Below are 24,713 nucleotides of genomic sequence, written 5' to 3' on the forward strand. Positions count from 1 at the left end.
CCTAGCTGCCCCTGGGGTACTAACTGGAGCATAGTATGAGCATGCTTTTGATTGGCCCATTCCTGGCTATCCTTGAGGCAGCAGCATTCCAATTATTATCAGCTACAGCCAGATGGTCCTTGTCGCATACTCTCTGTTTTTCTGAAGTGTTTTTCAAACTAACTTAGACAGAGTGGCCAACTTAAGCACAAGCAATAAGGTCGCTCTGACATTCTTATTCCTCTCATACATTTTGTAATTAAGTTGTTTTCTTTTTCACTATTAAGGTATTTTTTGCTTATTCGTTTTTGAAACAGAGTCTTGCTACATAGCCCAGGCTGACCTGGAACTTAATATATAACTCAGGTTGGCCTTAAATTTACCATCCTTTTGCCATAGGCTGCCAAGTACTGGAATTGTAGCATGTTTTGATGTGGGGTTCTCCTTTGTATGCTGTGAATATGTTTTATTACCATTAGTTAATAAATAATGCTCTTTCAGGCAATGGCTTAGCAGAGCAAAGCCAGGTGGGAAATCTGAACATAGGTAGGTAGGTAGGTAGGTAGGTAGGTAGGTAGGTAGATAGATAGATAGATAGATAGAGATGCAATGTAGCTGCTGAAGGAGACAGACTCCGGATCCTTACCAGTAAGCCACAGCCTCATGCCGATACATAGATTAATAGAAATGGGTTAATTTAAGATGTAAGAGTTAGCTAGAAATACGCCTAAGCTTTTGGCCTAGAGTGCTGTAATTAATAGTTCTTGTGTGATTATTTGGGTCTGAGCAGCCAGGAAACAAACAAGCAGTCTCCACTTACAATGCTTCATCAGGTTCAGCTTGAGAACACACCTTCTAGACACATTGCTACTCTGTCTGCTGGGAACTTCCTTGTTTCCAGGGTTACTACAATAGTTTCCTAAGTTCCTTCCATTTCTTCCCTTAGATACTCTCATTATATTATGCTACCACAGTGATTTTCTTTCTGTCTTCCTTCCTTCCTTCCTTCCTTCCTTCCTTCCTTCCTTCCTTCCTTCCTTCCTTCCTTCCTTCCTTCCTCAAAACAGAGTTTCTTTATGTGTCCTGGAACTTGCTTTGTATACCAGGCTGGTCTCGAACTCACAGAGATCCACCTGCCTCTGCCTCCTGAGTGCTGGGATTAAAGGTTTACATCAGCACCACCCAGTTTTATAGTGATTTTTTTAAAGAAATTTTTATTTTTAATTATTTTTATTTCATGTTCATTTGTGTTTTTGCCTGAATGTATGTCTGAATGAGGGTGTCAAATTCCCTGGAACTGGAGGTACAGACAGTTGTAAGCTGCCATGTGGGTGCTGGGAATTGAACCTGGGTCCTCTGGAAGAGCAACCAGTGCTCTTAATCATTGAGTCATATCCGAAGCCCCATAGTGATTTTCTAAAAGCCAACTTTGATTTAAAATTCTTTTGATGGCCCAAGCCTACAATCTTTGTATTTAGAAGGCAGAGGCTGATAGATCACAAATTAGAGCACTGCTTGTCTCAAGAAAACATAAAATACAAAGTGGGCTGCTGTGGCGCAGGCCTTTAATCCCAGCACTTGGGAGGTGTGAAGCAAGCAGATCTCCGTGAGTTCAAGGTCAGCCTGGTCTACAGACTGAGTTCCAAGCCAGCCAAGGTTACACAGAGAAACTTGTCTCAACCGCAAAAAAAAGAAAATATAAAATACAACCAAACAAAGCATAAATCCATTAATTCTTTTGATGTTTTTCTTCTCCACAGAAGTATTCCTAAAACTTGACTCTACCATAAGCCAGCCAAGTCTGGTGGTATACACCTGTGCTGTTACTCAGGAGGCTGAAGCACAAAGGCTGAAACTAGGCATCTTACCTAGTCTCCAAACTTTAGAAAAAATTATGTGTGTGTGCATGTGTGTATGTTTAGGCCAGAGGACAATTGGGGAAGTCAGTCCTTTCCATCTACTAGGAGGTCAGATTGAGGACTGAATTCAACCCATCTAGCTTGCATGGCAAGCAATTTTTAAATTTTTCCTTTTGTTTCTGAGTGTTTTGTTTTGTCTGTGTGTTTGCATGTGCACAATGTGCATGCAGTGCCCATGGAGGCCAGAATAAGGAGCCAGAACGTCCGGGACTGGCATTAAAATGGTTAGGTCACTATGTGAGTTCTGGAAACTAAACTCAGGTCCTCTACAAGAGGAGTAAGTGCTTCTTAACTGCTGAGCTATCTCTCCAGCCCCATGGAAAGCACTTTGGCTTTAGTTGGTTTTGTTTTGTTGTTGTTTAACGAGACAAGGTTTCACATGGCCCAGGCTCGCCTTGAACTTTTCGTCTTCCTGTCTCCACCTCCGAGATTCTGAGATGGCTCATACCTGCTTTATATGCCATTGGTACAAGCATTCTACCAACTAAAGTACATCTGCATCCCCAGGTATTCTTTTTATTCATGTTCTGATCCCAAACACAGAAGAATGTCAAGTATTCAGGATGTTCTCAAGTTAGGTTCCCTCTACCCAAAGCCCTCTACCACCCATCTACCTAAGCCCACCCCTGCAGTGACTTCTCTCTCTGTGGTGGAGGCAACAAGAGAGGCCGTGAATGCAGATCAAAGCAGGCTACACCAGACTTCAGCAGTAATTTGCTTTTTAATATACAGTCTCATGTAGCCCAGGCTGGCCTCAAACTTGCTATATAACCAAGGCTGGCTATGGACACTTTTTTTATTGTTCTGCTTTTTTTTCAAGGCAGGGTCTCATTATGTAGCTCTGACTGTTCTGGAACTTACTTTGTGCACCAGACTGGCCTTGAACTAAGAGACCCACTTTCGACTTTGCTTCCTGAATAATAGTACCAAAGGTGTGCGTGTGCCACTAATCTGGGCTGTGGCTGTGAACTGTTGATATTTCTATGATGAGATTATAGGTGTTCAGCACCTTAACTTGCTAAACTTCCATCTTGAAGGACAACAAAGAATTAGGTAAATGAAGCAGTGAGACAAAACATAATAAGGCATAGAAATGGAACAAAAAGCCTTGTACACTGGAATGGCAGTTAATGCCTTCTGTTCTCTCTCTCTCTCTCTCTCTCTCTCTCTCTCTCTCTCTCTCTCTCTCTCTCTCTCTCTCTCTCTCTCTCTCTCTTTCGTGACAGGGTTTCTCTGTGTAACAGCTCTAGCTGTCCCAGAACTAGCTCTGAGACCAGGCTAGCCTTAAAGTCACAGAGATCCGCCTGCCTCTACCTCCTGAGTGCTGGGATTAATGGCGTGCACTACCACCACCTGGGTCTCCCGCCGTTCTCACACTATGTGCTGATTGTGCTACACAGTGACAAAGCCTCTCGGACACAGGGTTGTGTCCTAAGTCCAGTTAGTCCAGTTTTTCTAAACACCTGAGTTTCTATCAACCACCACCCTCAGTATCTGATCAAATTTCCTCATTCTGTGCTCATCACACTGGCCTGCCTCCAGCAAAAATTCCCCTAGAATTTGGCATTTCCTCTTGGTAGTTTTCCATCTGCTGACCCCTAGCCTTTCCCTTGGCTACAAATTACGGTCCTTCCTTGCTATGCGTGCAGCTGAGCCTAACTTCCTTCCTCCACTGCCAAACCTCACTGACGTGGTCACTATAGCAATCATGAGAGAGCCTTTCTTTACTAGATATCATTAAAAGGATGTTAAGAAACATCGCGTTTGTTCTCCATGTAACCCCACGAGGGGCATACTTTGCTAACACCATCTTCCAGACCAGAATACGGGAGCTGACTCAAGAAGGAAGCTGACGATTCAGATTTTAACAGGGCTGAGTGGGAGGGAGGATGGAAAGAGTGACAGAGGCTCTAGGGAACTCTTCCAACAAATTTGTCCTAGTCCATTTGAGCTGCTATAACAAATATACCAGATGCAATTTTGTTTGGTCTCAGGTCAGAAGGCTAAAAGTCTTTTTGTTGTTTTTGAAGGATGAATTCTAAGCTCAAGGTGTGAGCAAGTTCTAAGTAAGGCTGCTGTTGTTTGTGGGCTTTTTGGTTTTGTTTTGATTTTTGAGACAGGGTTTCTCTGTGTAGTCCTAGAACTAGTTCTGTAGACCAGGCTGGGCTTGAACTCACAGAGATCTGCCTGCCTAAGCCTCTGAAGTGCTGGGATTAAATGTGTGTACTACCACTGCCCAGTTGATGTTTCTTTTAATGGTCTTCTGTCCTATGATAAGGACAGCAATAAGGTTTTAGCAGGTTCCACCCTGAGAGTTGCACTTGAATTTAAATACCTCTCCAAAGGCCCTTTCTCAAAATACAGTCACATTCTAAGGTACTAGGAGATAGGGATCCAGCACACACATTGGAGAAGAGACAACTGAGTGCACACATCTTAGAATGGATTTGAGCTTTAATCTATAGACCAGTTATTCTGAAACCTGGTGGTGAGTCAGATGCACTGGGAGATCTTTGGGAAAGTTCTAGTTCCAGGACATGATTCATATTCAGTCACTCTGGGCTAGATTCTGGGGAGAAGTTTAGTTCTTCTGTCCTTTCCATTTGATTCTGGGACAGTCGGATTTCTCTCCCTACCCCCTCTTCATCCAGGCACCAGGATTGAACACAGGATCTTGTATGCGCTAGATAAGCACTTATCACAAAGTTACATCTTCAGCCCTTTTATTAAAATTCTGAGAGCCAAGAAAATAGCTTGGGGGTAAAAGCATGTATTTGCCTTGCAAGCCTGATAATCTGAGTTCAATTCCCAGATTTCAAGGTGGAAGGAGAGAATCAACATGTGAAAATTGTCTTCTGACCTCCAAACCCAGAACACTGCACACAAACACCCACGCTCACACATCATACATACACAATCACAGTCACATAATAAAATTAAAAATTTAAAAATAAAAAAAAAACAAAAAGAACACATAGACTGTGACAAACATTCAGCAGGCACTAACTGCAATTATCTACATTTAAGATATGAATCTGTTCAGTACTCTGGCTTCTGGTTCATAGTCTTTCTATCTAAACACACATCTGATTATTCATAGTGACCCTCCAACAAGCCAGCTTCCCTCCTGGACCTCAACTCCAGTAGTTTTTTACTTCCCCCAATCCAGACTCACAGGGACAATTCCCTGACCTTGACTGTGTTGAGATTGTTGTCTCTTTGAACACTGCAGAGACAGTGTATAGCCATAGGACTGGACTAGTATATAGAAAAATTTGATGGGGGCTGGAGAGATGTCTCAGAGGTTAAGAGCACTGGCTGATCTTCCAGAGGTCCTGAGTTCAATTCCCAGCAACCATCTGTCATTTGATCTGGCTCCCTCTTCTGGCCTGCAGACTAAACACTGTGTAATCATAAATAAATTTTTTTTTTTTTAAAAAAAAGAAAGCTTGGATGGACTGTTCTCTTAGTTTGAGATGACTGTGTGCTCTTTTGAGCCCACCCCAAACTATGACCCTGTCCCTAGAAGATAAAGGCAGAGAAGGAAAAGGGAGGGCTAGATAGAGATAGCAACAGTGTCAGCTTAGGATTTACACAGACAGGAAATTACAGCTGCAAGAAGTGAGGGAAAGTTCAGGTATAGACATACCAGAGCAAAATTCAGGAGATAATTCAGAATGATTGGCCCACACCTCACATTACAGGAAGTTGAAGTGGGAGGAGTTCCAGGAGTTCCAAGCCAGTCTAGCCTACAGTAGGAGACCTTGTTAAGAAAGAAAAGAGGGGGGATAGAAGGAGAGGGGGGAGAGAGAGAGGAAGGAAGGGAGGGAGGGAGGGAAAGAAAGGAGAAGAAGGGAGGGAGGGTAAAGGAAGGCAGGATGGGGGAGAAAGGAGGAGGGAAGAAAGGAAGGAGGAAAGGAAGTCTCCAGAGGGTAGAAAAGCAGATGCTACAAGTAGTTGCCAATTGATTACCATAAATGATCTTCAGGAAGGCCATCCTCTCTGACATACCAGTGTGATCCTTGACAGGTATGTACCCCTTCCTGTAAAAACGCATACGACAATAGTTCTAATGGCAAAGGCTGGACTCACCCCACCCACACCCCTTCAATCAAGGGAGTTCTGCTTTCGATCTACTATATTTGGGCTCTAACTTAAAACTTCTTGCAAAAAAGTTCCAATGTTAAACCACTGTGACTACCCTCAGCTGGTCAGTGTGAATTTTGCTTTCAATGAAACCTAGTTGCCACTCAAGTGTGGCGACTCCTGTCAAATATTCTCCTCTATTTAGCTGCATCCAATGCATTTTAGTCTTGGAAGGAGTGTACTTTCTCCTACTCAAAGCAGATGCTTCTGTTTGTACTTGATTCTTTTATCTTTTCCTAATTTCCTATGACTTCTTAGGCCATTCATTTTTTTTCTCCTATGTGGCAGCATACTAAATTTCTGTTTTAATCATTTAGAGGGCCACTGGAAGGGTTTTGATTTTCTGTTTCTTGTTTGTTTGTCTTGAGTTTGGGTCTCAAGCATCTCAGGTTGGCTTGAAACTCACTATGTAGCCATGGATGGTCTTGAACTTCTTGCCCTCCTGTCTTCACTTTATAAATACTAAGATTACAGGTGTGTGCCATCATGCCTAAGCTTAAACATTGCTGCTTTCACTGGTTGCAGTCTTGGATCTTGTATAATTTTCTCGAATATTTTCCTTAGCTTAGAAAATTCCAAGCAAATATCCTTGCACAGGTAAGAATAAGCCCTCAATAGATTTTTTTCTAATTTAGCATTTCTATGAGTCCTTGGACATAGAACCTAGACATTATATCTCCCAGTGGACAACTCACTATTTACCAAGGGTCTAAATTAGTCACGAAATGCTTGTTTATGCATTCTACAAACATCTGCTGAACACTTAACCACATCAGATGTTGTTGTGAGCACTTGGGCTATATCTGTGAACAACAGAAAGGCCTCTGCTCTTTGTAGTTTTTTTCTCCTTTCTTCCTTTCTTGTTTTCTTATTTGTATGTGAGGCTGCAAGAGTTCATTTACACTACCTGATGATTCAGGCAGAGAGTAGGCATCAGATCACCAGTAACTGGAGTTAACAGATGGTTTGCAATCACTATGTGAGCACTGGGGACTTAGTGAAGGTCCTCTGCAAAAACAGAAAGCATTTTTAATCAGTAAGCCATCTCTCCAGTCCCTGTTTTATCTTTATTTGAGACAAGGTTTGACTATGGAGTGGCGCTGTCCTCAAACTCTTGCTTTTTGCCGCACCCTCTTAAATGCTGGGGTTACAGAAGTACAGGACCATGCCTGGCTCCTGATCCTTTTGTTCTTGAAGGTTTTATTATAGCAGGGATAAAAGGAGGGAATACACAGTAAATAAAACAGATGAGGGCTTGAAAGATGACTCAGTGGTTAAGAGCACTGGCTGCTCTTCCAAAGGACCTGGATTCAATTCCCAGAACCCACATGGCAGTTTACAACCACCTGTAAATTCAGTTCCAGTGGATCCAGTGCTTTATTCTGACCCCTGAAAGTACCAGGGATGCACATACATGCAGGCAAAACATTAATACATATAAAATAAGAAAACAAGAAAAGAAGAGAGGACATGGAATGGGGGGTAGGTTGAGGCTGCCTAAGGAGAAGTGGGAAGGAGGTAGGAGTTCCTATGTGGAGAGGGAGAGGGGAATTTGGGTGCATATGATCAAGATTTATTGTTTACATATATAAAATTGTCAAAGAATAAATAAAAGATAATCTTTTTTTTTTTTTTTTGGTTTTTCAAGACACGGTTTCTCTGTAGCTTTGAAGCCTGTCCCGGAACTCGCTCCATAGACCAGGTTGGTCTCGAACTCACAGAGATCCACCTGCCTCTGCCTCCCAAGGGCTGGGATTAAAGACATGTGCCACCACCACCCAGCAATAAAAGATATTCTATCAAAAACAAAAACAAGAGAAACAGCTGGAGAGATGTTTCAATGGTTAAGAGCAGGTACTGCTGTTTCTGAGGACCTCAGTTCAATTCCCAGCATTCACAGCGTTCATGCTGGGAGGTCTGTAACTACTATAGTTCCAATAGATCTGATGTCCTCTTATGGCTTTTCTGAGTATCTACACTCGTGCACATACTCCCCAACAGAGATATTTACATATATACATAATTAAAAATAAAAATAAATATTTTTAAAAGAAGAGAAAAGAGTAAGATAACTATATAGTACATCAGAAAATGCAGGCGATGGATGAAAAGAGTGGGAGGAATATGAGCAAGACAGCTGATATTTTAAGTATGAAAATATCACAATAAAATCTATTATTCTGAGCCAGGCTGTGGGGTACATGCCTTTAATCCCAGCACTTGGGAGGCAGAGGCAGGAGGATCACTGTGAATTCAAAGCCAGTCTGGTCTATAGAGCCTGTTTCAGGACAGCCAAGGCTGTACAGAGAAACCCTGTCTCCAAAAATCAAAAAAAAATAAAATAAAATAAAATTAAAAAAAATGAAAAGAACTCTATTATTTTTAAACTAAGCATAAAAATATTAAAAAGGAAAAATAGCTGATCATGGTGGAACATACCTTTAGTCCCAGTACTTGAGAGGCCAAGGCAGAAGAATCTCTCTGAGTTTGAGGCCAGCCTGTTCTACATAGCAATTCAGGCCAGCCTGGACTATTTAGAGAGGCCCTGTCTCAAAAAAAAAAATTAAAAAGGAAATAATAGATGCTGTTGGAACAGAAAATATAGAGGTGGGGAAAGGAGAATGAGAGAATTGGTTGGCTCAATTATAATTTTAATTCTTGGGAACAATCCTGGGGACTCACTGCTACACGTTTTAAACATGGTGGTCCCTGGAGGCCTTTTGGAGAAGGTGACAACTAAGCAAAGATGACAAGAGAGGTGAAGGACAAGCCATAGATAGACTGGGCATGAAGACAGTGCTCCAGGCAGCATGGGCAGTGACGACTCTGAAGCATGAAAGCTAAGGGAATAAAAGGTGAGAGGAGAGGACATGGGGATGGCAGGGAGGAGGTCTGTGGATAACTTTTAGTTATCTGCCTGTGTGTAATACACTAGTAAATCACTCTAAAACTTAGCATCTGAAAAACAAAGAAGTAAGGCTGTAAGGCTGGGAGGAAGGATAGCTCAAGAAATGTGCTTTCCTCACAAGCATCAAGACCTGACTTGAACACCCAGAACCTATGGTGGAAATAGGCATGGTAGCACACGGCCTTGTAAGCCAGGCATTGCGGAGGTGGAGACAGGTGGACTCCCTGGCTAGTCCGCCTGGTACACACAGTGAGCTCCAGGCAACACAAGAGTCCTTGGCTCCAGAGCCAGGTCTGCAGCTCCTGTCTTAGTTTGCTTCTCTGCTGATGTAATAGACAACACGATCAAAAGCAACTTGGGGTGAAAGGGGCTTTTTTTCATCTTACAGTTTACAGCTTATCATGGAAGGAAGTCAAGCCAGGAACTCGAGGCAGGACTCTGGAGGTAGGAACTGAAGCAGAGGCCATTAAGAGGAATGTTTGCTTTTTGGCTTGTTTTCATGGCTTGCTCAATATGCTTTTTTTTATCCCACCCAGGCCCATCTGCCTAGGGGTGGCACCACTCACAGTGGGCTGGGCCCTCCAACATCATTCATCAAGAAAATACCACACAGACTTGCCTATATGTCAATATGATAGAGGTGTTTTTTTTCAAATGAGGTTATCTTCCCAGACGACTTCAGCTTGTGACAAATGAACAAAAATCTAATCAGCATAGCTCTTGAGAAACATTATCTGAAGTTGTCTGACTCACATACAAAAGGAAAAAGAAAAACAAACAATGCACCCAAGTTCAGGAGAAAGGTTTATCTGGCTAGCTCTAGCTTTGGTTTTCAATAGGTTAGATGGTTTTGTTTAGGGGATGCGGTAGTTTGAAAGTAATTGGCTCCCACAATCTCATAGGCAGTGACACTATTAGGAAGGGTGGCTTTGTTGGAGTGGGTGTGGCTTTGCTGGAGGAAGTGTATCACTGTGGGAGCAGGTTTTGAAGTTTCCTATGCTTGAGATACCTAGAACCCAGGATCTAAGAGCACTTCCTGTTGCCTGCAAGATGTAGGACTCTCTAGCACATCTGTGGGCCTGCCACCATGCTCCCTGCCATGATAATAATGGATTGAAGCTCTGAAACTGTAAGCAAGCCCCCTCAATGAAATATTTTCCTTATAAGGTTGCCATGGTCATGGTGTCTCTTCACAGCAACAGAAGCCTTAACTAAGACAGGGGATTTGTTTATTATTTATTGTTTGTTTGTTTGTTTGTTTGTTTGTTTCTCTGTGTAGCTCTGGCTGTCCTGAAACTCACTCTGTAGACCAGGCTAGCCTCGAACTTACAGAGATCCACCTGCCTCTGCCTCCTGAGTGCTGGGACTAAAGGTGTGTGCCATCACTACCTAACTTGATTTATTTTTTTTTTTAAGAAAGGGTCTCATGTATCCCAAGCTGGCTTTAAATTCACTATGTCGCTGAGGATAACCTCCCAGGTGCTGAAATTATAGGTATGTACCACCATAGTAGGTTTACATGGTGCTGGAGATCAAACTCAGGGCTTCATGCATGCTGGGCAAGTGCTGTACGACCAATTGAGCTACATGCCAAACAGTCCTCAAGAGATTGTAGCCATAGTAATCTTAGGCTTGAAGTAGCCTCTTCAAAGTGACAGCTAGGTGTGTCAACTGGCTGGTCCACAGGGAAGAAAGATGGGAAAGGGTAGAACTCATTTTCTCCTTATTAGTTCAGATATTGGGCTGGATCGTCTAGTTTCTCACCCTTCATTCTTTTCCTTCTCTCCTCTCTTTTGGGTGGGGTTTGAGATATGTAGCCCAGGTTGGCTTCCTAGGTAGCTAAGGGTGATCTGGAAATCCTAGTCTTCCTGCCTCCACCTCTACCTCCAAGGACTAGACTACGGGCTTGTGCCAATAGTCTGTTTTCTTTCTTGAATTAAGGTCTTACTATGTAGACTGGGCTGGCTTCAGATTCCTAACCCGCTTGCCTTGGCCTCCTGAGTATTGGGATTAGAGTACCGAACCACTGCAGTTAGTTTCACCTTCTGGTTTGAGGACTCAAACATGCCTGGCTTAATGCACAGCAACCAACCCAAGAGAGCAAGGCAGAAACCACAAGGCCTTTAATGACCTCACCTTAAATGTCATGCATCGCCACTTCTGTATTCTATCAGTCACATGGGCCAGCACTAAGTCTATGCAGAAGAAACACGTGTAAGCACATGACTAGTAAGAGATGAAGACTGTGGGATGTCATCTAGTAGCAGACACGTTACCTTTGGAGGTGGCCTTTGGTTGAGTGAACTGGAGAGCCAGTGAAGGGATCTGAGCAGAAAAGTGATCTATATTGTAGTTTCCATGCGTAACTGGCTGCTGTGGAAACAAAGGGGAGAAGGAACTGAGAAGACCAATGAGGAAGCTACTGCAAGCCAGGAGAGGGATGCACTTGATGAAGGAGGGGGGTGACGTTGATGGAAACTGGTATTCTGGACCTATTTGAAGAGAGCAATGGCAAGCTTGCCTGGTGGGTTGGATGTGAGATGAGAGGGTCTAGATGTGTCCAGGGGTTGGGGGCCACAGCTGTGGGGAGAAGGCTTACCTAGTATGCAGAGTCCCCAGTTCACCAGCACAGCATAAGCAGGGCATGGCAGTACACACCTATAATCCCTGCAACAGGGAGGTAGAGAAAGGAAGATAAATTCAAGGTTGGGCCTACCAGAGAGTTCAGCAGGTAAAAGCATCTCTCTTGCAAGCATGGTAGCCTGAATTTGATTCCTGGAAGCAATGGTAGAGGTAGAAAACTACTGAAATATGCCCTCTGACCCCCACATATACGTGCCTGCCATGTGCCTGTGGAACGGACAAGCCTGTACTTACACACATCTCTCTCACACACACCTTAATAAGAAAAAAAAAGTTCCAGCTATGTAATAAGCCTGGGATATACAAGACTGTCTTGAAAAACAACAAAGGAAGAGCTAGCAAGAGGGAGCAAAGGGTAAAGAGACTCACTAACAAGCCTGGCAGCCTGACTTTGATTCCTAGAACCGAAATGGTGGAGGGAGAGGCAACTCTAGCAAGCTGTCATTTGACCTCTACACACGTGACATGGCATCTGCTCCCGTGAATAAACCGAAAATTTGTAAAAGATGACTTTAAGGATTTTCCAAAAATGAGTTTGACATAGATCTTCCCATAAATGAGCTTACTCCATCGGAGAGATGAGACATTTATATAAGCAGCCGTACTGTGTGACATACCGCACTGCGCGCTGTAACAAAGCACTGACTTTCACCATGAAGTGAGATGGAAAAGTTCTAGAAATGGACAGTGTGATGGTTGCACAATAACAGGAATGGACGCCATGCCACTGAACTATGTACTTCCTGCCAGATTCCAAAGAAACCCAGGACAAGGCTCACTCACAGAACCCATGGCTCCACCCCGCACTTCTTCCCCCCCCCCCCCCACTCCCTACTCTGAACCTTTCCTGTCCAGGGACTGACCTTTGCTTCCCTTCCCCCAGCTTCTCATTCCTATAGAAACCTGCCATTTTCTCCAAGAGTACTCTTGGTCCTTGGCTTCTCTCTTGATTCTCTTGCCCCTCTCCTTTTTTTCTTTCTCTTCTCTTCCTCTCTTGCTGCCCGCTCTCTCGTGGCCTAGTTCAGCCTTGGCCCTCCCAGATGCCTCTGACTGAATCCTCCTCTTCAGCCATACCTTGGAGTAGTCATGTGCTCATTTTCTTTCACTTACAATGGTTAAAATAGTAAATTTGTGTACGCTTTACAATAAAAACAATGCTACCTGATCGGGATATAATCTCGAATGTATAATCTCAGCACTCAAAAGGTGGAGGCAGAGGACTGCCATGAATGAGTTTGAGCCCAGCTTGGAATATGTAGCCAGAGAAGGCTACATAGCACAGCCTTGCCTCACAAAATAAAGCCAGGCATGGTGCGTCAATCACAATACTCCAATACCCCCAGGTTTTCCTCGGCCACATAGCAAGTTTACAGCCAACATGAGACACATGAGACCTTGAAGCAAAAAACCCAAGCCAGCACTTAAAAGGATCACTGGTTTCAGGCTGGCCTGGCCTACACAATGACTTCTGAGACAGCCTGGGCTATTTAGTGAGGCCTTGTCTCAAAAAACAAAATAACAAAAGCCCCAAACAACAATAAAGACTCTTAAAAAACACTTTAAGTTCAAAGAATAAACAAGAACAGAAAATGAGAAAACATTCTTCAGGTAAGGGGGTTAGAGAAGGCACTGCTTCTGTTGAGCTAGTTTCAATAAATTACCGGAAGGCCAGAGAGCCAGGGCATGATAAGTAGTTTTCTTAGAGGCCACTATACATTGTCATAGGGGAGCTTGAACTCACGGCTAAGGGGATTTAATCTTATCCTGACATCAGAATGGAAGGATTTAACTCAGCCTCTTGAAAGCTAGACTGGGGGAAGTGGGACAAGCCTAAGACCAGAGAAATCCGCCTGGGTGATGGTTGGGCAGATGATCCAGGGTTGAATAACACAGCCTAGCACAATTACTTCAGCCTTTTTAAAATGTGGCGATGACAGACCAACTTACTATAAAGACAAAGAAGGGTCGCTTGAGGTGAATTTTTGTTTGTTTTGTTTTGAGACAGGGTCCCATTCATCTTAGGCTGGACTCAAACTTGCTACCTTGAACTCCTGATTTTTCTCAAGGAAACTGAAGGTGGCTTGGTAAGATTTTCATCTAAAGAAAAAAGGGGGGGGGGGCGAGGTTACTAATTTATATTTAAGTAAAAGTGCTCTGAAAAATAAGGTAAATATTTGTTTACAGTTTTGTTTTGGCAGTGATAAGGTTGGAATCCCAGACCTCACTAGACAAGTGCTCCACCACTTGAGTTTCATCCCCAGTCTTTGCAGGCAATTACTATTATCACAGTAGGTCAGATGGAATCCTCAGCGCTCTAAGAGTAACACCAGGGCCTGGATTCATCTCTGGAACCCACGTGCTGGGAGTGAAAGGACTCCCCAAGTTGTCCTCTAGCCTCACACACTAAATCAGTGTAGTTATTTAAAAGAAAAAAAAAAGATGGCATCAGAAGAGGTTTTACGTTAGTAAAAGTTTAAGGGCCAAAAATATTCTTCTTCTTTTCCAAGTTCCTTTTCATCAAAGGCAGCATTATTTAACCAGGCAGATGGTACTCATGATCTTGGAAATGAGATTCAGAATCCATCTTACTACACTAGCCACCAAGTGCCCACATTCCTGAAACCTAAATTCACGTTTCTCTGACCCTACAAGCATACATATCTGAATAACCTAGGGGCATGATCATCATTTTGTGTACAAAGACTTCTTCGTGTTTCTTTTCCATCTTCGTTCTTTTCTTTTCTTTTCTCTTCGCAAATCAAACATCTCTCACTTTCTCTAGGTCTCAGTCCCCCCTCCCCCCCGGACAGGGAGTTTAATAGGGGTGTCCTGACATTTAGGCTTTACAAAATAACAACAAAGAATACGTTATAAAAGTCCTTGGTATCCAGTAAGGAACCAGAATGTTCTGACCCTTCTCCCTCGGATTTTAATCCTCTTACCTGTATTCCCCTACTCCTCACCCTAAAGTCCAAGTAAAGACCATGGGGGGGGGAGGGAGAAAAAAAGGTCCTAGATGCTAGATGCTAAAAGAGGAAACGCATGAGTTGGGGGCGGGGACTGCGAGGTGACCTGTGCGCATGTGCGCCCGCTGGGTCAGGGTCTGGCTTGGAGCGGGGGGGGGGGGGGGGGGGGGGGGGGGGGGGGGGGGAGGGAGATAGAGAAAGCGAGAGAGAGGGAGGGGGAGGGGGGGGGGGAGAGAAGGGGAGGGAGAGGGGGGGGGGTCGGGCTGCATAATGAGGAGGACTGGCTTTTTTCTTTATGCCCCCTTCCGGCTCCGGGAAGCGGCGGGACGTTGGCGGTCGCCCGAGCGGGCGCGACGCTAATCGAGGGCCACTCGGGCCCGAGCGGTAGGTTGGAAAATGGCGGAGCGGAAAAGAAGGAGGGGCTTTGTCGGGCGGGAGCCGAGCTCCCCGGGGGGGGAGGTGGGAAGGACATGGCCTTAGGCCAATGGCTGGGCTGGCCTGGAAAGCTGGCGGACTGCACCCGGCGGCTTTTTTGACGTGCACGCACTTGGTTCCGGTCCCGAGTTTTCTCTGAGAGGACTGTCCGGCCTGTGGAGGCCGAGGGAGGGAGTCGTAGCGATTTCCGTTTCCTTCTCCTAGGCCGCGGCCTGCCGCCCAGCGGAGTTAGGTTTTCCTGATCCAGCTCGGGCTGCCCCTCCTCCGGGACCCTCCCCTCGGGAACGGTCGCTCACGGTGCTTGGGACGGGCTCACTCGGTCGGTGGGTACAGTTCTTGTGGGTTTCCCGCCCTCCCCTCCTTTTCCTCTCTCCTCCCTCCTCCTCCTCCCCGCCCTCATCCTCTTCCCCCTCCCTTCCGCTTGGGCTTGTTCTGCCTAGTTGGGCGGGAAGGCCGCACCCGCCCGCCCGCGGGGAATGCTGGACTGGGCTCCTTGTCCAAAGTTCCCGGGATTGATCCTGGAAGCCGTGGGTAGGGTGGCCGGCTCCAAGCTTTCGGGTCAGCCTCCTTAAACTTCGTGACACCTAAGGTAAATCTAGTTAATTAAAAAAAAAAGGTGATCAACCTCCCTATCCCCCCCCCCCCCAGTCTCACGTATGGGGCAGGAGAGTGTGTTTCTGGCAAGGCTGTGCGAAACCAGAAGAATGAGGGCCAAAGAGCTTCCAGAGGAGGAAATAGCTGATCATTCTTGCCACCCCTGGTCACTTGCCCTGCATGGTTTCTGAAAGAAAAATGTCAAATTGACTTTCAGTTTCATTATTGTAACTCCACAGTTTGCTTGAGTTGGGGAGGTGTTGTTCTTCTAAGGGAGGGCAATGGTGCCTGCAGTGGCTCTCCAGAAAGGAAGACGTTTTCACGGGAACTTTGGGAAGAACAAACTTGCCAGATTTTATTAATCTACTACTGTGCCTTCAAGCACAATTATGTCACTACTTCCGTCATCACATCCGTATCTTGATAATGAGCCAATCATCACATCTGTGCCTTGATAACGAAGGAGTCATTGAGATTTAATCTTGTAAAACTGGGGGTTGCTATAGTATTCTTCGTTCTTTTCTCCTTAATACTTTTTTTTTTTTTTTTGGTGGCCAGTTCAAGAGAACACTATTAAGAACCGGCCATCTTAGAATCAGCTATGATTCTTTTAGAGTTGGCTCAATCCTTCGCTCTACAAAACAGAAACTGAGGCTCAGGGTTTCATGACTTGCCTAAGGTTACAAGATTAGAACTCAGATTCCGTGGCTCCTGACCACCTTGCTCCTGTAGCTTCATATATCCTCTAAGTACAAAATCTAACTCTGTTCTTTGTAACATTTCTGTACTGCGTAATACTACTTCATGTTGGCGCCTGCACCTTTCCCAGTGAACTGAACATGTATGTACTGAACATATGTGTAAAGATTGTGCCTGGGATTGTTTTCCCCCATTACTTAAGAACAGAAAACATCTTAGGCCAAACAGAATTCTGACAGACACAAAAACCTAAGTTTGTGTCTTCTTGGACTGGGTTCCCTGGATCCTTGAAAGACACATGGGAAAAGTGATTAACACTGGATACTTCGAAGAAGAGAGATGGAAAGCTTTTCTCTTTGCTTTTCTCCTGTGCCTTAAATGTATGTTTGAATGTCTTGCTATAAATGAGTTTTGATTTTATTACTAAAAAGTTTTAAAGTATACAAAGCTGGGTATCAGCATAAGTATTTGGAATAGGTATTTATTGCCATATCTAGTCATATGTCAGTGATTTATACTATAAAATAATGTGTGGCTTATGTTGTCTTAACAGAGCAGGTTTGATTATTTGGGTATTTATGTTTCTCTTTTGACTATCACTTATTGTTCCCCTGTTCATGTGAAATGGTAAAAAGGTTATGGTAGGCTTCCTGATTATCAAATTGTGTAGCAAACTGTAGAATTCAGATATCAAACTTTACATGTAGATAAATCTGAGTCACATGGTCTTTCTGAATTACAATTATTTTTTTAAAAATTTTGAGCATGTAAAGATTGTATTGGGAGATGTAGCTCAGTGTGGTACAATGAGTGCTTGCTTACCATGTACAAGGCTCTGGGTTTGATTTTGAACATCTCAAAGAAAAGGTTAAAAGTTGACCAGAGTACATTATATAATATGTGGAAATATAACATTGTTTTGTACAATGAATATATACCAATAGAAGAAAGGGGGAGGGGGAAAGCCAGACTTGGCAGCTTAATCACTGGAAACAGTGCAGGGTAACTGCAAATTCTTGTTCAACCTAGGCTACATTGTGAGTCCCTGCTTCAAAAACAAAGTTAGATTGAAGAGATGGCTCAGTGTTTAAGCTTCCTGACAGCTTGCTCTTCCAGAGGACCTGGGTTCTATTCCCAGCGCGCGCGCGCGCGCGCGCACACACACACACACACACACACACACACACACACACACGGTTTCTCACAGCCAACTCTAACTCCAATCCCAGGGGATTCAGTGCCCCCTTTTGGCCTTCTTGGGCACTGCATGCAAGCCACCCATACACATAAAATTATAAAATAAAGAGAGTCAATGCTCACAATTGTAATGTCTGCATTTGATAGAAAAAGGATCATGAGCTCACAGCCAGCTGTGGATGTATCAGACTGTACAAACAGAATCATAATCAATAATATTTTTATATAGTATTGCATTATTTGGTACTTAAGTGTTTGCTTTTTTCCATATTTACCAACCTCATTCACATTATGCAGTTTTTAAAATGGTAAATATTTTGGATTGGGGATAAATGCTTCAAAGAGTTTGGGATTCTAATTCAGTACAGAATGTTTGCATAATATTCACTAGGCCCTGTAGTCAGTCCCTAGAACTTAAAAAGAACAGGTAAGACTGCACACATCCCCAGTATGAAATTCTCTTTTTCACAGACAGGCTGATAAGGATCCAAAGATGAAAAAATGAATTGCTCAGTGTTATATTGCTTATATTAGCAGACTTTGGATTGGGCTCTACATTCTAGTCTAGAAGACTTGTAGTTTATTGCTTTCATTCAGTGAGGCCAGATAAGGCAACAAAATAATGCTGGCTAAAGGTTAGTCAGACATTTCAGTGGACAAGCAATATAATTAATATGCCAGTTAGTTTAGTATAGCACTTAGAATTTTAACATAAATTTTCCCCCTTCATGTTGTGCATTAATTTAGCCTATCCTCTTGTATCTAATGATTGATAACTCCAAATGTAACATAGTGAGATTTCACTGTTTTTGCTTGATTTAACAGTTAAATCTAGTAGCAAGTGCTAGCAAGAGGGAAACGGCTATGTTTTAGAAGATAAACATTTATTGAGTACCTAATAGGTGCCAAGAAACTACACTTTGTTTGAGAATCTAGAGATGAATAGATATCATACAGTGATATACATTTGTAATTTTTGTACTTGGGAAAGTTAGGCAAGAAGGTAACATGTACTAGGACAGCCTGCGCTGTATATTGAGACTACCCACCTCAAAAAAGGCACTAAAAGATGAATAAGGTAAAGTGCCCTTGTTATTTTGAGGCAATAAGATTATGATAAGCTGGCGATTCTTAAATTTTATCTCTGGGGTAATCTGTTAATAGTATTATATAACTTGTTAGCATTGTTTAAGGTCATTGTACATGTCAATTCAAGGAGACAGACAGTATTAGAAAATGAGAAAATAATACTGAACTTAAATAATATACAGTGGAAAATACCCTGAATTGGATCCATGGGACTTGTTTGTTTGTTTGTTTTGGGCGGAGTTTTGGCTTTATTTCCAGTTAGCTTTGGGATTGTGACTCTTAGTGTTATGTTTATTTTCTTTTTCACAAAGATAGGTTTATTCTATTTAATTCAATACAAAAAGTGTGTTTTGTGTATTTCAAAGGGCATGTTCTAGAAAGTTTATGAAGTTTGAGGTAAGATAGAAAACTAGGGCCCTGTTATTCAGTACTTTCTCGATCAGAATTTTGTTGTGTTTCCTGTGTCAAAAAAGTCTTTCAAGGGCCTAGATAGATGACTCAGGGGTTAAAAACTGACTGCTCTTCCAGAGGACCTGGGTTCAATTCCTAGCACCCACCTGGCAGCTCACAACTATCTGTAGCTCCAGTTCCAGGGGAGCTAACACCTTCACACTAGTGTACATAAAATAAAATTAAATAAATTTTTTGTTGTTGTTTTCGAGACAGGGTTTCTCTGTGGCTTTGGAGCCTGTCCTGGAACTAGCTCTGTAGACCAGGCTGGTCTTGAACTCACAGAGATCCGCCTGCCTCTGCCTCCCGAGTGCTGGGATTAAAGGCGTGCGCCACCACCATCTGGCTACTAAATAAATTTTTATAAAGTCTTTAGTTCCAGGACAGGCTCTAAAACTACAGTGAAACCCTGTCTCGAACACCCCCCCCCCAACAAAGTCTTTCAAAATGTAATATTTGAGGGGGGAGGGTCTGATTCACGAGGAAAGGGGTAAGTGCTGAGCTCCAGGCAGCTCCATGTCACTCAGGTCTCCCTTATTTTTTATTTTATTTGAGACACTGTTTCTCAATGTGTAGAACTTACTGTCCAGGAATTCTTTCTGTCTGCCAGGCCAAATTTGAACTCAGCTATCCAGCTGCTTCTGCTTCCCGAGTGCTGGGAGTAAAGGCTGGAAATGTAATTTTTATCTGATAACCTATTTAAACTGTACAGATTTGAGCTTCTTGATTTCAAAGATTTAGATTCTATTATATTTTTAATTATGTCACTTTGTTGTTCTTGTTGTCGTTGTTTGGTTACTTTGACATGGGATTTCTCTGTGTAGCCCTGGCTGCCCTGGAACCTGCTCTGTAGATCAGGCTGGCCTTGAACCCACAAGAGATCCATCTGCCTCTACCTCCTGAGTCCTGGGATTAAAGGGATACACTACCACCTGAATCTTATTTTTTTATTTTGCATTTTGTGGCAAGGTTTTGCTGTGTAGCTTAGGCTGGCACATTTATATAGTGCCAGCTACTCTGGGTCTTAAGCAGAAAGATGTTTTTGGGGTGGATGTTTTTATTTTCAATTTATTTTTGCTGAACAATCTCTTGAGCTTGGGATTTTAAAAACAGACTGGCAACAGTGAGACCATGCCATTTTTAAAAGGCTTATAATAATATCAGTTATATTTTAAAGAGACAAGAAAGTAAGAGCAGGGTGAGAGTAGAACCTTAGTAACTTGTGGTTCATACTTTATTTTTTGAGATAGATAAGACCCTAATGTGTATTTTCAGGGTAACCTAAAACCCTCCCCTTGGCTTATTCAGACTTCAGTTTCCTGAATGCTAGGATTATAGATGGATGCTTCCACACCTAGCTTTCTTTCATTTAATTTTATGTATTTATTATTATTGTATATTCTATAATACAATTTTATTATATGTATTATAATAAAATATTTATTTTGTTATATTGGTGGTGGTGGTATTTTGAGATTCAATCTGTCTATTTAGTTCTGGCTAGGTGTAAATGCACAGAAATCCTCCTGCCTCTGCCTCCTGAGTGCTGGGATTACTCAGAGCCCCTTGGCATTTAATTTCAAACTTCTTATGATAAGTATTTAAATTTGAATTTTTTTGGAAGTATAAATGGCAGTTGCTTGTCTGTTTTGTTTTGTATGGTAAGTGCAGAATGGGATTTTAAAAAGAAAGAAGCAGGCTTCTAGGTTTGAGACTAGGAAAATTTATGGAAGCTTGTAGGAGAAGGGTCCACTTTTTGTCCCGGCCACCCAGAACTGGAATAACCACACAGAAATTGTACTAATTAAATCACTGCTTGTCCCATTAGCTCTAATTTCTTATTGGCTAACTCTTATATTAATTTAACCCATTTCTATTAATCTGTATATTGCTACGTGGCAGTGGCTTACTAGGTAAAATTCCCAGCGTCTGTCTCTAGCAGCTCCATGGCTTCTCTCTGACTCTGCTTTCTTTCTCCCAGCATTCAGTTCCGTCTTTCCCGCTTACCTAAGTTCTGCCCTATCAACAGACCAAGGCAGTTTCTTTATTAACCGGTGAAAACAACATAGACAGAAGGACCTCCTACACCAGGAGCTCACAGACTCCTTTTCTGGGCAAACAGTTGTAGAGATAACATCAAAAATCAATGCATAAATTCTGCCTATACCCATAATACCCCATATGGTGGTGCACACCTTTAATACTAGCATGTGGGAGCCAGAGTGAGGCGGATCTCTGAGTTTGAGGTCAGTCTGGTCTACAAAGTGAGTTCTGGGCCAGCCAAATCTGCATGACACCTTATCTCAAAAACCCAGAGACAAAAATGACATTGACTATCATAGTAGATGAAGTTCTTGGTAAAAAATAATTATTAACCCAGTGTTCATTAGTTAAGAGCACTTGTGACACTTCTTCAGGACCATTTGGTCCCCAGCATACACATCATGTAGCTCACAGCTACCTGTAACTCCAGTTCCTGGAAATGAGCCTTCTTGTAACCTGTTAGAACACCTTCACATATATTTGAGCATGTTTTTGTTGTGTAGCCCATGCCAGTCTGGTATTCCCAGTGTACCTCCAGGAGGCCTTGAATTTGGGATCCTCCTACCTCAACCTCATGAGGAGTTGGGATTATACATGTAATTTGCTCTACCTGTTTCATGATCTGGTTTTATAGTTATTTTCAAGAATTTGAGACATGGTGAAAAGCAATTAATTACTAATCGTAGATTGGGAATAAGTAACACTGATTGAATGGTCAGACTGAGTTTAAATGTTTTACATTTTGAGGTAAGGTCTGCTAAGTAGCCCAGGTAGGACTTGAATTCGTTTTTTTTTTTGTTTTGTTTTGTTTTGTTTTGTTTTTGTTTATGACACAGGATTTCTCTGTAAAGCTCTAGCTGTCCAGGAACTCCTGACTAGGCTGGCCTTGAACTCACAAGATCAACCTAATGGCAAGCACCACAGTCATCCAGCTGGATTTGGATTCTTAATCTTCCTGCTTTAGTTCCATGGTCTTGAATGCTGGGATTATAGGTCTGATATATCCATGTCAGGCTAAGATCAACCTTTCTTCCTTTTTTTTTTTTTTTTTTGATTTTCAAGACAGGGTTTCTCTGTATAGTTTTGGAGTCTGTCCTAGAACTCACACTGTAGGAGACCAGGCTGGCCTTGAATTTACAGAGATCCATCTGCCTCCCCAAGTGCTGGGATTAAAGGCGTGCTGTGACTGTGTAGAGTTGGCTAGTGTGAATTTGTGGTTGGTCCTCCCATCTCTGCTTCTTTTTTTTTTCTTTTTCTTATTTATTTATTTATTTATTTATTTATTTATTTATTTATTTATTATTTTCGAGACAGGGTTTCTCCGTAGCTTTTTGGTTCCTGTCCTGGAACTAGCTCTTGTAGACCAGGCTGGCCTCGAACTCACAGAGATCCTCTTGCCTCTGCCTCCTGAGTGCTGGGATTAAAGGTGTGCGCCACCACCGCCTGGCAGCATCTCTGCTTCTTAAGTACTGATATTACAGATAATGTGCCGCCAGGGCTGGCTAAGACTACCTTTTTTAAAGGGTATTTGGTTAAATGGAGAAAAGGTGCTGCTACTATGCATTCCATGGCATCTATACTTACATGTTTAATTTATATTTTTATATATCTGTAACCATTTTTTTGACCTTAGAACATAGACTTGGAGTCTGTCCAAGATGGGACACTATGTTATTAGTTGTGAGTAGAGAAAGGAAGACTTTTAGTTCATAGACAGCCTTGGCAACATAGTAAAACCCTTTCTCCAAGTGAACAAAATAGGCCCCTCACTGTGCATGCCTGTGTGATCTGATCTGACTTTCATGCTTCAGAACATTTTCAAGCATAGAAAGGTTAGGAAGCCTCACATTTTCTACCAGTAATATTTATGGTACTTTCTCTAGAACCATATTAATAACAAACGGGTTTTTTGTCTTTCATTTGCTACGTTATGTCTGACAACCACCAGTCAGAACCACAGTTTGCCCATTTTATACCTGAGAGTTATAAGTGTGTTTTGTAAAGTTAAATCAGATATCACATATCAAAACCCCCAACTAAATTTGAAAAGTTCACTGACAAATTATAGTTATGATCAAAAGAAACATGGTAAAAGAAGAAAAGAGGACAAGATATGAAATTACACAAATATATACTTAAATTCATTTCTTTTCAGCATGTTTTCTGGATTGGAGCAAATATTTACCTACAGCTAAGCATTTAGTTATAATATGGTGTTAAGGAAAATAAAAATTGCAAGGTAGTGTTTGGTACTTGAGAACATTAAATACATACTCTTTTTTGTTTTTTTGAGACAGGGTTTCTCTGTGTAACAGCCCTGGCTGTCCTGGAACTTTCTCTGTAGAAACAACCTGGCCTCGAACTCAAAGAAATCCCTCTGCCTCTGCCTCCTGAGTGCTGGGATTAAAGGCATGCGCCACCACCACCCAGTTTAAAAAATACTTTTAAAATCAAGGCTAGCATAACTGAGGTAGATTTCTTTCTCCAGTATTTAAGCTAAAACCCAAGTTTAGTGATGCATGCCTATAATATAAGTACTTGGTAGGTAAAAGGAGGAGGATCACTAGTTGTAGGCCAGCCCACGATACATAGTAAGTTTTAAGCCTGATTTTCATGACACCTTACCATTAAGAAAAAGTAAAATTAATTCAATAAAGATAAAACCTAGACAGACCAAACCTACTAAATGTTTTAGTATAGACAACAAAGTTGTTTATAGATAGAGCAAAATATTTTGTTGTGGGAAAAGGAAAAAAAATAGACTCCCATCAGGAATTTGTTTCAAGGGCTTGACACAGTGGTGCACGTTTGTCATTCCAGCACGCAGGAGACCAAAGCAGAAAGATCACAACTTTTGAAGCTAGCCTGAACTACATAATTTGACTATCTCAAAAATAATAACAATAATAAAATAGCTAGGCATATTTTATATTACAGAGGTCTACACCTCTGTAATCACAGCACTTGGGAGATAGAGACAGATGGATCAAGAGTTCTAATCAAGATCCGTGCTGGTGAGATGGCTCAGTATGTGAACCTTATTGCCTCCAGTCTGATAATCTGGATTAAGTCCCATAGTGAAATGAGAGCGCCAGTGACTGCGAGTATTCTTGACTTCTGCACATGCTCCCCACGCTAAATAAATAGTAAGTAAATGTGATTTCATATTTTTAAGTTCATGACTACCCTTCCATGCCCACTATAAAACAAGTGTATGGCTAGCCTGGGCTATGTGAGGCCTTATCTCAAAGTAAACAAATACAAAAGGTTGTTTAGCACTTGCTTGAGATTCCTAGCATGAACATAAGATAAATATTTCATGCTGGGGTTTCAAAGTACAGCCTGGTAAAATGTTTTCCTTGCATGCATGGGCCTTGGTTTCCATCCCAAGCATTACAAACAAATTAATAATTTATTCTGTGAAATTTCTAGGTTAAGTAATATAACCCATTTGCCAAAACGTTCACTAAATGAACACCGACAGGGCATTGTGAGATCACCTGATTGTCAATACTGACCCTGAGTTATGTAATCAAGTACAGAAGATCAGAATAACTTGTCAGTAATCAGCTATGTGGCCTTGGTCAAATTTTCTTTTCTGTGTGCCTTAGTATCTGTATCTGTGAAAGGAGTGATTTCTACTTT

The 24,713-nt window shown here is 42.3% G+C and overlaps 1 protein-coding gene and 1 long non-coding RNA gene across 5 annotated transcripts in view; one reads left to right on the forward strand and one right to left on the reverse strand.

Moving 5' to 3' along the window:
* Positions 1-15,217, reverse strand: part of LOC126486569 (uncharacterized) — a 160,110-nt gene extending 144,893 nt beyond the window's left edge. Inside the window, exons 1-7 of the long non-coding RNA XR_007588156.1 lie at positions 15,109-15,217; positions 13,543-13,692; positions 11,552-11,619; positions 11,229-11,325; positions 11,089-11,147; positions 6,952-7,052; positions 5,871-5,941 (exon numbers count right to left, since the gene is read on the reverse strand). This is a non-coding gene — a long non-coding RNA (uncharacterized lncRNA). The remainder of the gene's footprint in view (positions 1-5,870; positions 5,942-6,951; positions 7,053-11,088; positions 11,148-11,228; positions 11,326-11,551; positions 11,620-13,542; positions 13,693-15,108) is intronic.
* The window catches only part of Xiap (X-linked inhibitor of apoptosis), a 46,212-nt gene continuing 36,348 nt past the window's right edge, over positions 14,850-24,713 (forward strand). Inside the window, exon 1 of one of the 4 annotated variants that reach the window (XM_050118869.1) lies at positions 14,850-14,945. The gene's annotated coding sequence lies outside the window, so the exon portion shown is untranslated. Of the gene's footprint in view, positions 14,946-15,139; positions 15,320-15,393; positions 15,586-24,713 lie in introns of those variants that run through there. The other 3 variants (XM_050118866.1, XM_050118865.1, XM_050118864.1) reach the window with 3 other exon arrangements.

Source organism: Alexandromys fortis, unplaced genomic scaffold (assembly GCF_014885135.2).
Source record: "Alexandromys fortis isolate MF-2015 unplaced genomic scaffold, M_Fortis_MF-2015_v1.1 scaffold_114, whole genome shotgun sequence".
Lineage (NCBI taxonomy): Eukaryota > Metazoa > Chordata > Mammalia > Rodentia > Cricetidae > Alexandromys > Alexandromys fortis.